This window comes from Pongo abelii, chromosome 4, assembly GCF_028885655.2.
Source record: "Pongo abelii isolate AG06213 chromosome 4, NHGRI_mPonAbe1-v2.0_pri, whole genome shotgun sequence".
NCBI lineage: Eukaryota > Metazoa > Chordata > Mammalia > Primates > Hominidae > Pongo > Pongo abelii.
In genome coordinates, this window is record NC_071989.2 from 112,783,445 (window position 1) to 112,800,246 (window position 16,802).

Genomic DNA, 16,802 nt, shown 5'->3' on the forward strand with positions numbered 1-16,802 from the left:
TTGAAGTCTACATAGTGAGTGAATAAATATGTCATCAGCCTGTATCCTATCACCTAAACTTCTAATATTTCCTGCCATTTTCTTCATACACTATAATAATATGTATATATTCTTCATATATATAATATATATTTACACACACACACACGTACATACACACACAATCTTGACAAGTTATAATTCAAAGGCTATAGAATAAACTCTAAAACTTGGGTTATATAATAAATCTATTTGGTGTTGACAACTAACTTGTGTAATTAGTCCAAATTAAGAGCTTTTACTTACAGTTTCTGAGGTATTGCAAAAAGAAAAAGGTATTTTGTACAAAATGCTTTAGATTGTGAATAAATTGTTTTAGCCTAAAAGTAAATTTTAAGAAAAAGTTGTTTTATGAAAGTTAGTGAGCCTGAAAAGTATATGGAATAGCATTTATTCTGAGTGAAAAAAAAAATTATGAAAAATGCCTTTGCCATAAGCAATTTGTGTGACCATGGATATTTCTAAAAAATAAAGTTATTTTTTGATAAGATAACATGTAACAGGTAAAATAAAATCACATGCTTATATAGGGCTCACTGTAGGCTAAAAAATATCCTAAGTAATTTACATATGTTATATATTTTAATCCTTATAACACTGCTATTGGTAGGTCTAATAACCTCTATTTTACATATAAGAAAATAGTGGCACAGAGATGTTAATAACTCTTCAAGGTAACTTATATTATGAGATAGAGCCAGGATTTGATCTCAGGCAATCTAGCTCCAGAGTAAAAGCCTGTTTTGGCAGAGACTGAGATGAAGCTTTATTTGGGAATATTGTCCAGGGAACAAAATTGTGCGAGGTTAAAGAGGCTAGAATTCTACCAGTATCTCGGTAGGTCACTGGCTTTGATATGACGATAAAATAAGGTATTCCTTCCTTTAGGGGAAGGCATTTTATTCATTGTCCTGTCTCCCCGCTCTCATCAGCCAAGGGTAGCCTGAAGGAGGTTTAAATCCTTACATTTCTGGATGGCTCGTGAATGTAACTCAGTAGTTTTATTTAGGCATCACAAATATAAGAGGCACTTGAAATGGTCCCTAACAAGACAAGATGAGGTTGAATTTAAGTAAAAGTAAAACCTGTGTTCATCTGGCTAACTTTTCTAGACAGTAGGGTCTTGAAATGAGGCATAGATGGAAACAAGGTTCTAAATTGCCTTTAAATTTAGAGCATAAAAAAGGTGATCTAAAATAATAGCTATCTTGTCAATGTATTTTCATGAGATTAATTTAAAATAAAAGCTATGAGATGTGTTGAATGCATAAATCATATTGATTATTAAATGTAAATAAAGGTACATAGTTATTTTCTCCTAGTCTTTTCTGAATCTCTTATTCAATATGCAAATGACTTGGGACTAAAACTAACAATGAAATATATTACTTTCCTTGTGAAAACTATAAATCAAAGAGGGAAGACTGTTCCTTATCAAAAAAAAAAAAAAAAAAAAAAAAAAGGTGCATGGAGGGAGCATGTGCTGCCTTTAGGCTAAGTGGTTCAGACTCCAGAAATGTAGTATGCCATACCTTATCTCCAGTTAGAGATAAGAGATATTTTAATATCCAAAGCCTTATTGTATTACCTTCTAAAATGCAAATAGATAAAGGTTATTATTAAATAAAAGAAAATTGACTGCGTCTTCCTCTTCTACATAGAAGGAGGACATCTTGTGAAGAACGTGTAGAGATTAATTAGACATGTAAAGGGTTACTCTTTCAGCATATAGACATACGTTATATATAGAAATGTATTCTATCAAAGGAAAGAGGCCAGGTTTTCTGTCCTTCAGAGTGTACTAAGTGTTTGGAGGAACAGATCTGAACAGACCTGAACAATAGCTAAGATAGACAACCTTCTTCAATAACTCAAGCTGCTTCCACAATGGATTCAAAGTGCCTTCAACCTCAGGCACATTAAACATCCCTGGATGCAACAGCCTGTTTTAAAGAAGGCAGGAATTGTGGTTTGGCTTACCCTCAAGTTAAGTTAGTGAATCTTAGAAGAATGAGAATAAAATATCAGGCTTTCTTTCTAGGTCAAAGTGAAGCTACAGAAAAATAGTAGCTATGCCTTAAAAATGCTCTCTTTCTGCTTGACTGATACTGCCTGGAAAATAATTGCTTGAAGAAGAGGAAAAACATTTAAAAGATAATCAAACTATTCATGAAAACTCCTTTTGTTTTTAAAAAGGACAAATAACAATATAAGAGAATTGCTTCATTAAATTTATCAATCAACAAGCTAAAAGCCCAGCTGTGGTCCTTGCACTGCATGCCAAAAGGCATTCAAAAGTATCAAATGACATTATGTTTTCAGTATTAGTGTAATCTGAATTTAGTCCTAGCTACATTCATTTGAGATAGTGTTCCCATGTTTCCTTACATACCTTTTTCTTTCTCTCTAATTATCTTTCCAGGTTGTTTTCTTAGAGGGGAATATATTTCTGATGAAAATTAACTTCCAACAATAAAATATTATGTGTGCATTTTTATTTTCAAATTTAACATTAAGAAACTCACTAAAAAAGAAAAAAGGCTTTAGAAATTTTCTGTGTTTTCCTCAAATTAAGCTTCAGTTAAAACCATCGCTCCATTTGTGAGTATGTTATTAACAATAAATGAAATTGATAGCAATGCCTCGTTCCATCATGAGGCTTCTGCATAGGGTTTGTTAGCTTTTCAATGCATTTGTATTGAGAAACAATTTTTAAATATTGTGCTTCAGATAGCACAAATGTGCTATAAGACTTTACCAATAAATGGTGAGTTTAAATGTTGAAAACAAAGTGTGTATCTTTAACTGTCATGAAGGAATTATGTGAATATCATAATTACATGATTGCTTATAACACTTTTAAGGAAATCTGAAGATCTAATATTTATTTTCCAAACATTTTTGTAGTGAAAATATTTAACCCTTTAAAAAGTGGAGAGTAGTATAATGAACCCTTATAAAGCCATCACCCAAGCTCAAAATTAGCCAACTTGTGGTGAATCATTTAAAATCTATACTCCCCCAACTTCTACTACTGTATTATTTTGAAATAAAATTGATACATATTATATCATTCATAATTATTATAGTCAATAATATAATTTTAAATGTCATCTCTTTCATAGACTTTGAGAATCCCAACAGAATTCATAGAATTTTCCAGGCACTTAAACAATTTAATGAATATAAATATCTGGGATAATTTCTGGTATAATAAAAGATTAAAATATTTTCAAATTGAGCAATGTTATCAATGAGTATCTTTAATATGTTAATAATATATAATTGTGTGCATAATCAAAACATTATATTTGGTTGATTCACAAATATAAGTTGCTTTGACAAAGAAGAAGAGATATATTACATTTATATTGTAACTTCCGCTCAAGATATCAGACGAAACCCATATAAGATGTCATTCTTGATTCTCACACACAGAAATGCTGTATTAAATATATTGAACATAGATATTTTGGGATTTAAGCACCTATGTTGGGAGTAATTGGATGTAGTCAGTGCTATCCTTAGTGAAATACTCTAATTTTCTTTTTTTTTTGCATAAATCAGAAAGTATGGACAAAAATAATCTACAAAAAGGAGACAAACTAAAGTGAGTTAACAATCCCAAGTCCAACTGGCAAGAAAATGTTACTTAAAAAAAATGAGAAAACCAAGTATTATACATGAAGATGTACTGGGACCCACATGAACTAATAGGGACAGTAGGCAGAGAAATTCTAGGCAGAAAAGGGCAGGGTCCCCGGTGAGGGCCCCCACTCTCAAGCCTGGAACTGTAGCCCAAAGTGAAAACTTTACATCCCTGTTTTCCCACTCGAATGTTGCCTTTTCCAGAATTACCTTGGCCCACTCCATCCTCCATCCTGTACCCATAGAAACCCCAGGCTCCACTGGCAGAGAGCAGAGAAGAAGAGAAGAGAAGAGAAGCAGCAGCTGGACGTTGGGGAGAAGAAGCTTGACTTCAGAGAGATAGCTTGATGGCAGGACTTTGGAGAGGAGCCTGGCCAGAGATGGCTGGACTTCAGGGGAAGAACACCTTCCCGCTCCATCCTCTTTCCAGCTCCTCTTCCCACAGAGAGCCACTTCCACCAGCAATAAAATCCCCTGTGTTTACTATCCTTCATTTCGTTTGTGCAACTTGATTTTTCCTGGATGCTGGACAAGAGCTCGAGATACCGAAGGCTGTCACACTGACCCTCTGCCCTCACTAAAAGGCCACTGAGCTGTTAAACACTTAAGCTGTCTGTGGATGGCAAAGCTAAAAGAGCACTGCCTGTAATACTCCTTTTGGTGTTTTGAGGAGTCATATGTACTCCCATAGATGCTGCCACGGGGCCTGCATGAAGTTTTGTTCCTGTTGCCACCCAGAATCACTCGCCCCAGCTCCTGCACCCACTCAGCTGTGTTTGTTCTCCTGTGAGGAGTAGAGTGTGGTGGGTCCGAGCTAGTGAAGCCAGCTGAAGTAACCGGCTAGCTCCAGTGCCTGCATTTCAGTTTCTGCCTGCAAAGCGGTCAGGAAAATTGTCCTGTTTCAAAACTAAACATACAGATACTAAACCCAGGCTGAGGGAACTCCACGTGACTGGCTAAAAAAACCAAAAACAAAAAAACTATTATTTAAAGATAATTGCTTAATCTAGATCACAGGTATATCTGAGATTTTCATGGATGAAAATTCCTACTGATTTGATATCCATAGGCAATTTTTTTTTAAAACACGTGACACAATTCACCTATGTGTGGTAACATAAACTATGAGAAAACAGCTGAAAATTCAAAGATTATGATGACTTTATTCTTAAAACATGTGAAATAAATAAGTAAATAAATAATTGGACTACATGGGCTGATACTCATGTAGTTGGTGTTGGAACATCAGTTGTGAAATATCAGTTGTGAACAATAATCTTGTGTAGCGTTTGGGGAAAGCTCCACTGGAAAAATCTCAACACATTTCTTTAGGTTTACAAAGAAAGGCCATGACATCTACAGAGAATAATTATATGCCATTTGAAAACCAATTCCTGAATTTCTATTAGGCTCTGATAAAGATGGAATTCCTTAGTATTAGACACTAGTTGCCCATGTATCCAGAACTGCTCATTATGACCTCAGCACTTTCAGAACTTCAAAGACTTAGTGCTCAGGGGATATAAAAATAATGCATTGTATGCCGGAAGAGATAAATCTGGGACTGAGTACAAGCAAAACAAGACCAAAGGAAGCTACCTGAGCAGGTATTCCAGATATTCATGCCATACACCAAGATTGTACCAGTGCCCCTTTCTCTGTGACACATCCATCCATTGGAAACTTTCGTACAACTAGCTGAAAGAAGAGAAACATCTTATTTTATGGTATGTGGTTGTAGAGCAGAAGCAACTTAGAAAAACAGTGGAGAGGGAACATTGTCCCAGAGGGCAGAGCTTCTGGCAGTGTACTTGGTTGTTCACTTTGTGTGAAAAGAAATATAGTCCCAAATTAGAATATATATGGACCAATTGACAGAAGCAAATGGCCTGGCCAGTTGTTGAGAGGACTGGAAAAGAAACATTTGGAAAATCTGGGACAAAGAGGGTTACAGTAGGAGGATGTGCATGTTCATACTTGAGTTGGTATGAAGCGTGAAGATTTTTGTATTACAAGTAAATTTCTACCAAAACATGTCCACTATGGTAGAGTCCCACCCATCACACACACACAGACACACACGCACACACACACACAAATAAGTGTACTTAGTTGATGTTAGCCAGACTTTGCCGTTGGCAACCCCAGTGTGGAACAACAGTCACATATATGAAGGGGCTACAGTAGCAGAGATGGAGGCTATTCATGGGACACTATAGCGTGGACTCCCTTTTAGCAATCCTGACCCAGTTAGTGCCACTTCTGAGTAACAAACTTAGCAGCAACAAAAAACAAATGACATTAATTTGTTCTGCTCCTCAAGGAGACCAACTGAATACTTCTCAAGTTGACTACATTGGACTTCTTTCAGCTGGGAAGGTCTAATGGTTTGTTTCCACAGGAATAGATATATAATTAAAGGGTATGTTTGTATTTTATGCCTGTAAGATCTCAATCAGCACTAGTGTCTGAGGGCTGCCAAAGTATTACATCTGCCAAAAGGGATATGTTATGACCTTATAACAGACCAGAGGACACATTTTACAGTAAAAGATAGTTGAGAGTGGGTGTGGGGAAAAACCAATGTTCTAATAGAGTCCTTATTTATTCAACAAAAACCAAAAGAGCCCATTTGTTGAGTAAATAAAGGTTCTATTAGAGCCTTGGAATGGCCAGTCAAATGCAGAACTGAAGCACCAGCTCAGTGGTATTACCTTGCCAGGATTGGGCATCATCAAGACATAGTGTACACATTGAATTAAAAAGTTTTATATAAAATGGTGCCCTCTATCAGAAGATTACATAGGTTCAAGAACCAAAGAGTGGAAGTACGAATATTGCTGCTTACCATCACTTCCAGTGGTCCATTTTGAGAATGTGTACGTCCTCTTTCCACAATTCTGGAATCAGTTGGGATAAAAATTTTGTTTTTTAAAGGGGGCATACTTCCTCTTGGTAGTACAGGAAGGGTCATATTGAATCATACGGGGCAATTAGCACCTAAACATTTAGCGCTTCTATGTCCACAAACCAATAGGTAAGAACCACAGTCAACATCATGGCAGAGTTATATTCTTTGATACATATAGCATCTACTTTCATTGTGTCTTTAGATGAACAGAAGTGTGTTGTGTGTGTGTGTGTGTGTGTCTTTCCTTATGTGTCAATAATAAAATTGCAAACAACCCAGTTTAAAAAATACAAGCAAACAACCCGAACAACCCAATTAAAAAAAGAAAAACTTGAATAGGTACTTTACAAATGAAGATTTGGGAATGGCCAATAAACCCAAAAAACTAGTCTGTATTATTAAATCACAAAATAATGTATATTAAGTAAAACTACATTCTTACCAAAATAGATAAAATTTTAAAAACTGAGAATACAAACTGCTGGATTGAATAAGAAACAACTTGAACTTTCATACATTGCTGGTGTGGCTGTAAAAAGGTAAAACTATTCTGGAAATAAGTTCGAATTTTTCTGACAAGTTACACAAATACCTAACCTAGAATCCACAACTCCAATCCTAGGAATTAATCCAAGAGGAAAGAAAATGTACATATACAAAACTTGAACAATAATATTTGTAACAGCTTTACTCATAATAGTTAGAAACCAGGAACAACCTAAATGTTCATCTGCACCACATGGGTAAAAATTCAATGAAATAATCCTCAGCAATAAAAAGGAATAAACTACTAATACATGCAAAATGAATGAATCTCAAAAACATAATCCTAATTGGAAGAAGCCAGACAGAAAAGAGGACATATTATATTTTTCATTTAGTATGATGTTCTAAAACAAGGAAGACTATGGATGGTAAATGAAAACAGAGCTGTGATTACCTGGAGATGAGGAGTATTAATTGACTGGGAAGTGACCTAAGGAATCTTGCTGATGAAAATGTTCTATACTTAGACAGATGTTTGGATTATATTAATGTATGCAATTGTGAATACTCATGGAACTTTACTCTTAACATATGTACCTTTCACTTTAGGTAAATCATACATACTTTATTAAAAAATGTTGTCACTGAGTATTATTTGCTATACTATGTTAAGTGCAGTAAAACTATAAATTTCTGAAAAGAGAGATAGGAATTGTTTAATAGATTCATCCTCCTCCACAAAGCATAGTAGAATATTGACTTTTTAAAGATAAACTCTTAAAAGAATAATAATTCTTTCAAAAATAAACATGGAAGCAACAATTCACTTTAACAAGATTGAAACATTTTTATTGAGTACAGATAAGTAATCATCTTGCCAAAATGCAAAGTTTCATATTTCTGTTTCAGTGTCCCTGGAGGCCCTCCTCATTTTAAATGTTTAATTGAGGTCGTAAGGAAAATAACATCTTTCAATGTAATTTGCAGAGGTGTTCCAATAAAAACCACAAACTCTCTCAACATCAGTAAATTTAAAGGCTAATTTCTGATTTGTCATCAATAGCTTATGTACCAACAATGCTGCCCCCACCACCATTTAAAATAAATTTAGTCTGACAACTGTGAGCATGAGAAAATAGTCATTGTGATTTTATTCATCTCTCTATTTTTAACAAAACATTGAGGAACTCCAAAGACCATTTTTATTCCTTTGATATCTATTAATTCTCTGAAAATCTGTTTCTCCTACCTCCTTTAAGTTGCTATTTTTGACAAATGATTTTTCATTTTCTCCTATCTTCAGAGATCTGTTCATGCTCTTCTGTTTATTTACGGTGCTTGGGAAAATGAGGAATTTTTTGTATTGCAAAAGAAATACTGTCTTGAAATATTTCACTGGAGTGGAAACTGTTAAGATATAGTTTCATCTAGTATATGTTAAAATACAAACAATAAAAAAATAGAAGATTTCAAAATAATATCTCCATCACTCTTATTCCTATCATTTCGCCTATCTGTCAGTGCTGACTACTAATAGTGCATCTTGCTAAATGGCATATGATAGACACTTTAGATACATCGAGGGACTGACAAAACATTTAACAAGAATATTTGGCTAAGCCATTATTCTTAGAAAAGTAGGCATGGCATTGTCCATATGAAAGTTTAATGGACTTTAAAAAAATCTCATGCTAAAGTAATGAAAAAATAGCACTGTGTGTACCAAAAGATACAAGTTAAAAATCTGGACGATTTCTTTTAAAAATAGCACGAAGGGCACAATTCCATTATTTTATGCTCACTTTGCTTTTTAAATGCAGATGTTACATCAACGTGGTGACACAAAGCAAAATGTATAATTTAATAGCCAGAAAAGATACAAGCTCAACTACAGCATGAAGTAGCCTCTAAAAGTTCACATTAAAATTTTGTAAAGAGTCAAACCTTCATGTCTATGTAATTAAAACAGGATGGTCTACTAATTCAGTCCTTTGCATTATGCTGCATTTTAAAAAGGTTATTTGGAATTATTATGACAATATATTCAGCAAATAAAAAATGCTTCTAAAAATGTATGTTAGTAAATACATAGAAAAAGTATATGAATATAATTTGCTATGCAAATAAGTCATTGTGTAAAGAACATAGTAAATTTTTAGAAAGACCATATTCTATGTGCATCATGATTTCATGAATGTTAGCTTGCCCACTCTAGTGAAACCTCCATGTAGGAAAGTGTATAAACTCATGAGTTGCACATCATCTACTCAACATTAATTTGATCAAATGACTATAATAGAGAACTAAGAGAAAAAATATAGCACTAATGGTAGCCATAAAAATGACTGGTTTCCAATCCTGTGGAATTTATGGGCATGCTTTCCATGTGATATGAAAGTGAGGGCATGAACCCTAAGAGCATACATAACTAGAATATAGGAGCTCAATCAAATGTACGCAGTCTTTAAGGAAGATGCCTCGTTTGTCCACTCACAAGAAAAGCTTATCTTGAATTAAGCACTTACATTGTGACAGTATTAGGCAATGGAGTTGGCTAAACATTATATTTTAATTTATTTTAGTAAGTAAACATTTTAAATTCAAGATAAATATAAAATAGGCAAGATACTTCAGTAATATAAAAGGGAGAGTAATTAAATGAGTCTGAGGAGAATGAGAAAAAAAAACTTCATAGAGATGTTAGTGATATCTACCTTACTATATTATTTCTAAGAGAGTATACATAGAACATCATTAAGTCCACCAACTAGTCAAACACTAAACTTAGCAGTTATTATGCGAATATATACTTGTCAGTCAGAAATGTGTGCAAAATAACATTATAAAGCAATCTAGTAGTAATCAACAAGCACAGGAAGACAGAACCAAAAAAAGTTTTAAAAATGATTAATAGTAGTATATAAAAAATAACTAGAACTGAGGCCTCATACTGCTTCTGCTACTAACCGCGTAGCAGAATAATAATGCAGAATACATTATATGGCAAGTGAGTTAAACTTAGCTAAAACCTTACTGCTGTAAGTCCTCACTAAAAATCATTGATAGGTTCTTAGAAACAGCAACTTCAAGCAAAATAAAGTACAGGGAAACCAGTTTCACCATAGGCTAAGTGATATAAACAAGGGTTAAGTTCCTATGGTACAATTCTGGTCACAGAAACATCACTAATGTTCTAAATAAAAATCCAAAACACTTTAATGTAAAACATTGAAGTAAATGTAAACTATACATACGTTTAAGAAAGATTAATAAAAACAAGTAAGATAATTATTCACCCAATATTTCGGGAATCAATGAGAAACTTCACACTTGTTTTAACTGGGACAAGTTAAAACTGTTAAAACTGTTTTAACTGTGCACAGACACGTGCACAGCTTATACACAACCTAATGGATGCAGCTTTGGGATGTCTGAGGAAACCAGGGTACCCAGAGTAAACTCATGCAGACATGAGGAAAACATGCAAACTCCGTACAGACAGTAGCCTCAGACAATAATTGACTTTTCTCGTCAATGTATAACCAAACGACAATGAAACAAACTTATTCAAAGACCTGCTGTATCTATACCTATAATATAAATACACTGAGTCAGATCGTCTCTGGATTTTCTTTTTGCTCTAAAAAAACTTGACCTACAAGCAACATATTTAGACACAGAAAGAATAGTCAGTGCTAGAGATATTTGGTTAAGAAAGTAACCTTTTAGTGTAATTTTGTGAGAAATTTTGAAGAAAATTAGAAGGACTACATTGTTTACCTTGAAAAGAGCAATGAGAGCCATACTTATTACAGAGAAAATTCTAAATTGGTTGATTTGGATGGAACACCCAGAAAGTGGATGAAGCAAATGCTGTTATTGTTGCGAATTATAGAATATAAAGCATAAAAAGATGAAAATAAGAGTAATTAGAGGTGAAAAACATAGAAATAAGAGCTCTAATTGAGATAAAATTAAAACATCACAAGATTCTGTGAAGTTATCTCCCAAAATTTTGTAGCCTACCATTTGGAACATTATTCACTACAACTAACATCTTAGAAAATATATCTAGCCTCTTGATGTTTACACCAAATTAGTAGAAAAGAAGCCAACTTTAGTTTTAATATGTTTAGGTTTTGAATATTTTTCTCTTGCAAGCAATAAAACAATCACTAGAGAGGGCGTAGCAATTTTAAAGCTTCTCAGCAAAGGTCATGTCATTTTTAATTTATTCTATCATCATCACAAACCTGTTATGCATTTAACTACCTTACATTAAAGATGACATTTACACATTGCAGTCTTACAATATATTGCCTCTACCTTCATCCCCCAAAATGGTAAATCTATGAGTCAATAAAATGGTTTCTTTCAAGGAAGAACATCCTTCTTTGGAGATTAAGAGATATACACATATTTGATTATGAAAAGGAGACCTCTGGGAGAAAACTTGAAAAAACTGAGACTAGATGAACTGTTCTTCATCAGGAATTTGAAACTACGGGGCAAATTAACAAGGGAGGGAGTCTAGAAACGTGGGAGAACAGGAATCCAAATAAAAAACAAACCAAATTCCCTCAGGATCACAGGGTCAAAGGATACTTTTTAGAGAGATACCTACTCCTCTTTTCATGTTGCCTGCTTTTTTGTGCTACCCTAATTACTTCAAATAATTCCAAAAAAACAAAAGTGCCATAAATGTAGTATCTAAGAGTAAAAAAGGGACCTCAAAGGTAGGAGACAATAAACATACAGGGAAATTGACATTCAGTTGAAAAATGACAACAGAACTAGAGATGATTAAGCAGAAGTTCCCCAAGCTTCTCTATAAAGAGGAGGAAGGTTTCTGTTTGCCTTTGGAAACAAATTGGGTGTGTATCAGTTGTCCATTGCTGCGTTGCAACTCACTACAAATTTAGAAGCTTAAAACAACACAAATATGTTAATATTTCACAATTTCTGTGTCAGCAATCTGGCATAGCATGGTTGTTCTGATTATGGTTTCACAAGTTTGAAATCAAGGTGTCAGTCAGAGCTGCTATCTCATCTGAGACTTCATTGTCTTAAAGCTCATTCAGGTCATGGCAGAATTCAGTTCCTTGAGGTTATAGGACTAATGTCACTATTTTCTTGTATGGCTATTGACTCTAGGCCGTTCTCAACTCCTAAAGCCTGCCTCTTGTTGCTTTGAATCACCGATTTTCTTTCTGACATCTAGAACCAGATTTAAAAGGCTCATGTGATTAAGTCAGCTCACCCAGATAATCTTCTTTTCTTAAAACCGACTGTGCCATATAACATAATCTAATCATCAGAGTGAAATCTCATTATATTCACTGATCTTGTCCAGTTTAAAAGAAAAGGGATTATACAGGGCATGAACACCAGGGGTGGGAAATTTTTAGTACATCTTCAAATTTTCTTACCATAGGTGTTCAATCCAATTTTTACTTTAGTTTTATATGTCTGGACAACTCCCAGGAAATTGCAACACTTGGGATTACCCAGGGATTGAGACCTCTATTATATATAAGTAAAGAAATTTATTCAATTTTTCTAATACAATCTTTCCATAATGGTTCAAATATTTTAGCTTCTGTTTCTCATTATATTAATAGATAGCTCAAACTTGAAATTTATTTTAAAGAAAAATATTCAATATGTATTATGATTTTCCAAGCACAGAATTTTGAAAAACAAGTTTGTTTGTGACTTTTAACATAATTTTAAGTTTCCCTAGAAAAGATAGATATGAAAGAATAAATACCCTCAATTTTCTAAGAAGCAAGAGAGTGACACAAACTTACGGTAAAGAATTGGAATTGTGGAAACACCTTGATCTTAGAAGATACGCTTTAGTGGGAATCGGAAAACTGTTTTTTTTGTTTTGTTTTGTTTTGTTTTGTTTTTTCCATAAAGGGCAGATAGTAAATATTTCAGGTTTGGAAAGCCAAGAGGTAAAATCAAGGATATAAGTAGATGCTTAAATGAAAAAAAAGAAGTTTCCATACAATTTTTAATTGATGAAATTCAAATTTCATTTCTGAACACTAAAATTTAAATTTTACATAATTGTCATATGCCACAAAATATATTTTTGCCTCTTTTAAAACAATTTAAATAGGTAAAAAAAATTGTAGTACATTACCTATATAAAAACAGACAGTAGCCCAAACTTAGTTTGTGGGCCATTACATATATATATATACTCCTTATTTCTGTAGTTTTACTGAATGCTGCTCTAGAGTTCTTTTATGGAGGTCACTTTTGGCCCCATTAATAGCTAAATCCTAATTTTTTTTCTTACTCTTTTAAGGACTCTCTCTTTCTCTGTATATACATATATATGTATGTGTACATACATACATACATACATACATACATACATACATATATACACAAGTATAGCCATATTTTTCTTGTTTCTATTAACTACCATTTGAACTTATATATTCTCCCACTTATTTCCACAGTCATTACCTCATTTAATTTCATGTAACTAGATTTAGACAAAAGAAATCATTATAATGTAGATAGAATACAACCCCAATGATTTTTTTTTGGTTCCAAAGGGACTTGGTTCTATTATCTCTTACAATTAAATGTATTATACTATGTATCAGTAATAATAGTCTCTAAAATTTATGATGTTCTTACTTTGTATGTTTTCTGTAACATTAAGATTTGTAATGAGAAAAATGGTATTTTGTTGATGTAATGTTTGAATACCAGTTCTTAGAATTTTAACAGTAGTATTCTGTGTTCTGCAAAGCCAGAAGTTAGATGACTGGAATTTACACATTGTGCATTTTGGACTGTTAGAGAGAATATGTGCTAAGAGAGTCCTTGATAGTCTAGTTAGCCCATAACCTAAAATCATTTTTTTGCTCTAAAATTTTTTTACAAAATGATTTATTCAAAAATTGATAGCTATTGTACCAAAAGGGTATTTTTAAGTTCATATGCAATAATGTTTCAAAAGATTAAATTATGGTCTGTACACCTTGAACCCATGTGGGTTGTTAAATACCGTTCTTGGAAAGTAAACATCAACGTTTGATGGAAGCTTCTAATATTAAAACCAGATGAAAAACAGGTTTTTATTCTATACTTTCTCCAAAGAAGTATTTATGATTACTTTTTTGACAAACGAGCATTTCATAAATACTTCAAAATAGCATTTTTAGGTTTCCAGCAAGCTTCTTGGGAAAAGGTTTTAAACTTTTGACCCAACAAAGGTTTCTAGACTGAAAACACCTTACCATCTTTTCTCACTTACCGTTGAGGTGGTGATGGACAAGGTGGCTACCAGGGGAGAACTCAGCTTTTTTTGAATTAAACTAAAGAGATTCCTGATAGATAAGGAACTACATAATCAAAGCAAAAGACAGCTGTTATCTCCTCAGCCCTGGGGAAGAACTAAAGGACTTCTAAGAAGTTGAATCCCAAAAATGAGACAGTTCACGAACATCTTTGAACTTGACAAAAGAGAGGAGCGCTTCTCTTAATTTAGGTATTGAAAGGGGAAGTGTGAAGGTGGTAAGTCAATGTCTAGGAAATAATAGAATGAACAATTCTGACTCTCAGAGTAATCTTTTCAGAGTATGACACACAGAATCTCTTCAAGCTAAAAAACAAACAAACCAAAAAAAACTATATTTATTAATACTCCATTTAATATAAAAGTGTTTTTTTTTTCTCATGGCTGAAAAATACAGGTTGTCATTAACCTGTGGTTCTTTTAAAACAGTATTCCGTATTTATTTAAATGCTGTAAATGCTCATATCCCTATTTCTAGTAGAAGACTAAAATATTTAGCTTTAGCATTTCATTTATTTCAGTGTAGAAAGCTTTTAAGATTTCTAATTGTTGTTATTCACAACATCATTTGGTATGCTGAATAGATTTTTTGGATTACAGATTCACAAATTACAGTATGAAGGCCAAATCCAGTTGTACATTGTTTTTGTAAAGTTTTATTGAAACACAGTCATATCCATTCTTTTATCATTGCCTGCATATGCTTTCCCCCTGCAACTACAGAGTTGAGCAGTTGTTTCAGAGACTATATTGCCCACAAAGGTCTAAAATAAGTATTATCTGGACATTTCCAGGAAAAGATTGCTTACCCTTGAATCTTTTAGATAATCAAAGCTGTTTCCAAATAAATATGTCTAGTACTTCAAGTGTTGATAATTCAAAAAACATATAGCAAATAAAAAATTAAATAAAACTTTTAAGTTTATCATGTGACGCTCCAAGATTGCCTAACCAAAGAGAACATTTTGTAGTGCCTCATAATATTAACAAACTGCTGTCTTAGGTACAATAAGCAGCTGATTTATTGAAAGTGACTTGTGCAGTCAATATCTGGGATGAAACAGCCAGTTTCATCTTGTCCAATTTTTACATTACTCTTCATTTTCACTGAGAACTACATAGCTGAAACACTTTTAGTAAAGCACTTCCTTGTAAAATGATCAGTTGTATCTGTCACCAGGAAGAAATGCATTTTCCTGCTTTATTACAGCCATCTGCATCCTTCATTTTCTTTTAATTCAGTCACTGGAGCCCTAATGATCGCAGCCATTTCAGGAGATGCCATCAATTACAGTGAGGAGCTCATTCAGAAGTGTAAGATGAGTTCCATTCTCTGTTACTTAGAGGTCAGTGATCATTCCCCAACCTCTTCGTAGTGAACAAATAGTATAGTAACTTTCACAGGCTCCCTTCATTTTTCTCAAGTCTGCTTCTTTATGACTTTTTGTAGACCTTGGTTATAATAACTTCATATGTTTGATGCTGGCTACCCTAAGACAAGCCTGACCCAATCATTTTCCTTGCATCTACCATGATAAATTCAATAATATATAAGTCTGGCTTTCAGGAAGGATATTTTGAAGAACAGGTATTGTTAAGGTGGCGTGTAAAAAATTCCAAAGCAGACATAGTTTGTAAAATTTATATTCAAAAGTTTCCAAAGTAGTAATTGTTTTTCATCAATTAACTTTATATTGCTTTCTATAAAATAATCATCTTGAAGGATTTACTATAATTATACAATATTCAGATACTAATTTTACATACCCTAACTAAAACCCTTTGAATAATTAGGAATGCAAATCTATTGTCAATATTCTGTTTGGTGGCAAAAGGGTTTAGATGACTAATACAAAACCAGCAAACAGATATTTGCAGCTGTTTTACACAAAGTCACTTAAAGCTAGAAACAACCAAGATGCCTTTCAATGGGTAAATGGATTAACAAACTGTGATATATTCATATAGCAGAATATTATTCAACAATATTTGAAGAAAATGAGCTATTAAGCCATAAAAAGACATGAAGGAATCTTAAAGGCATATTACTAAGTGAAAGAGCCATTTAAAAGGCTACATATTGTATCATACCAATTACATGATATTCTGAAAAATAAAAAACTAAGGAGATGGTTAAATGATCACTAGTTGCCAAGGAATTGAGGGAGGGAAAGATTGTTAAGTAAATGAAGCAAGGATATTTTAAGGTGGTGAAATTATTCTGTGTGATATTGTATTAGGGAGTATATGACACTATTCTTGTTGTCAAAACCCATAGAACTATATAGTATATAGAGTTAATCTTAATGCACCCAGTTTAGGAAAATATAACCACTTAGTAAGTCGGAGGATCCCAGATTGGAATGCAAAATTTGACAAAATATAAATATACGA

At 33.4% G+C, this 16,802-nt stretch overlaps 1 long non-coding RNA gene across 3 annotated transcripts in view; it reads left to right on the plus strand.

The window, feature by feature from the left end:
* Positions 1-5,210: 5,210 nt before the first annotated feature.
* LOC129059487 (uncharacterized) overlaps positions 5,211-16,802 on the plus strand; it is a 73,444-nt gene continuing 61,852 nt past the window's right edge. For 2 of the 3 annotated variants that reach the window (XR_008525417.2, XR_010140168.1), the window contains exon 1: positions 5,211-5,414. This is a non-coding gene — a long non-coding RNA (uncharacterized LOC129059487). Of the gene's footprint in view, positions 5,415-15,650; positions 15,755-16,802 lie in introns of all 3 variants that reach the window. The other variant, XR_010140169.1, reaches the window with a different exon arrangement.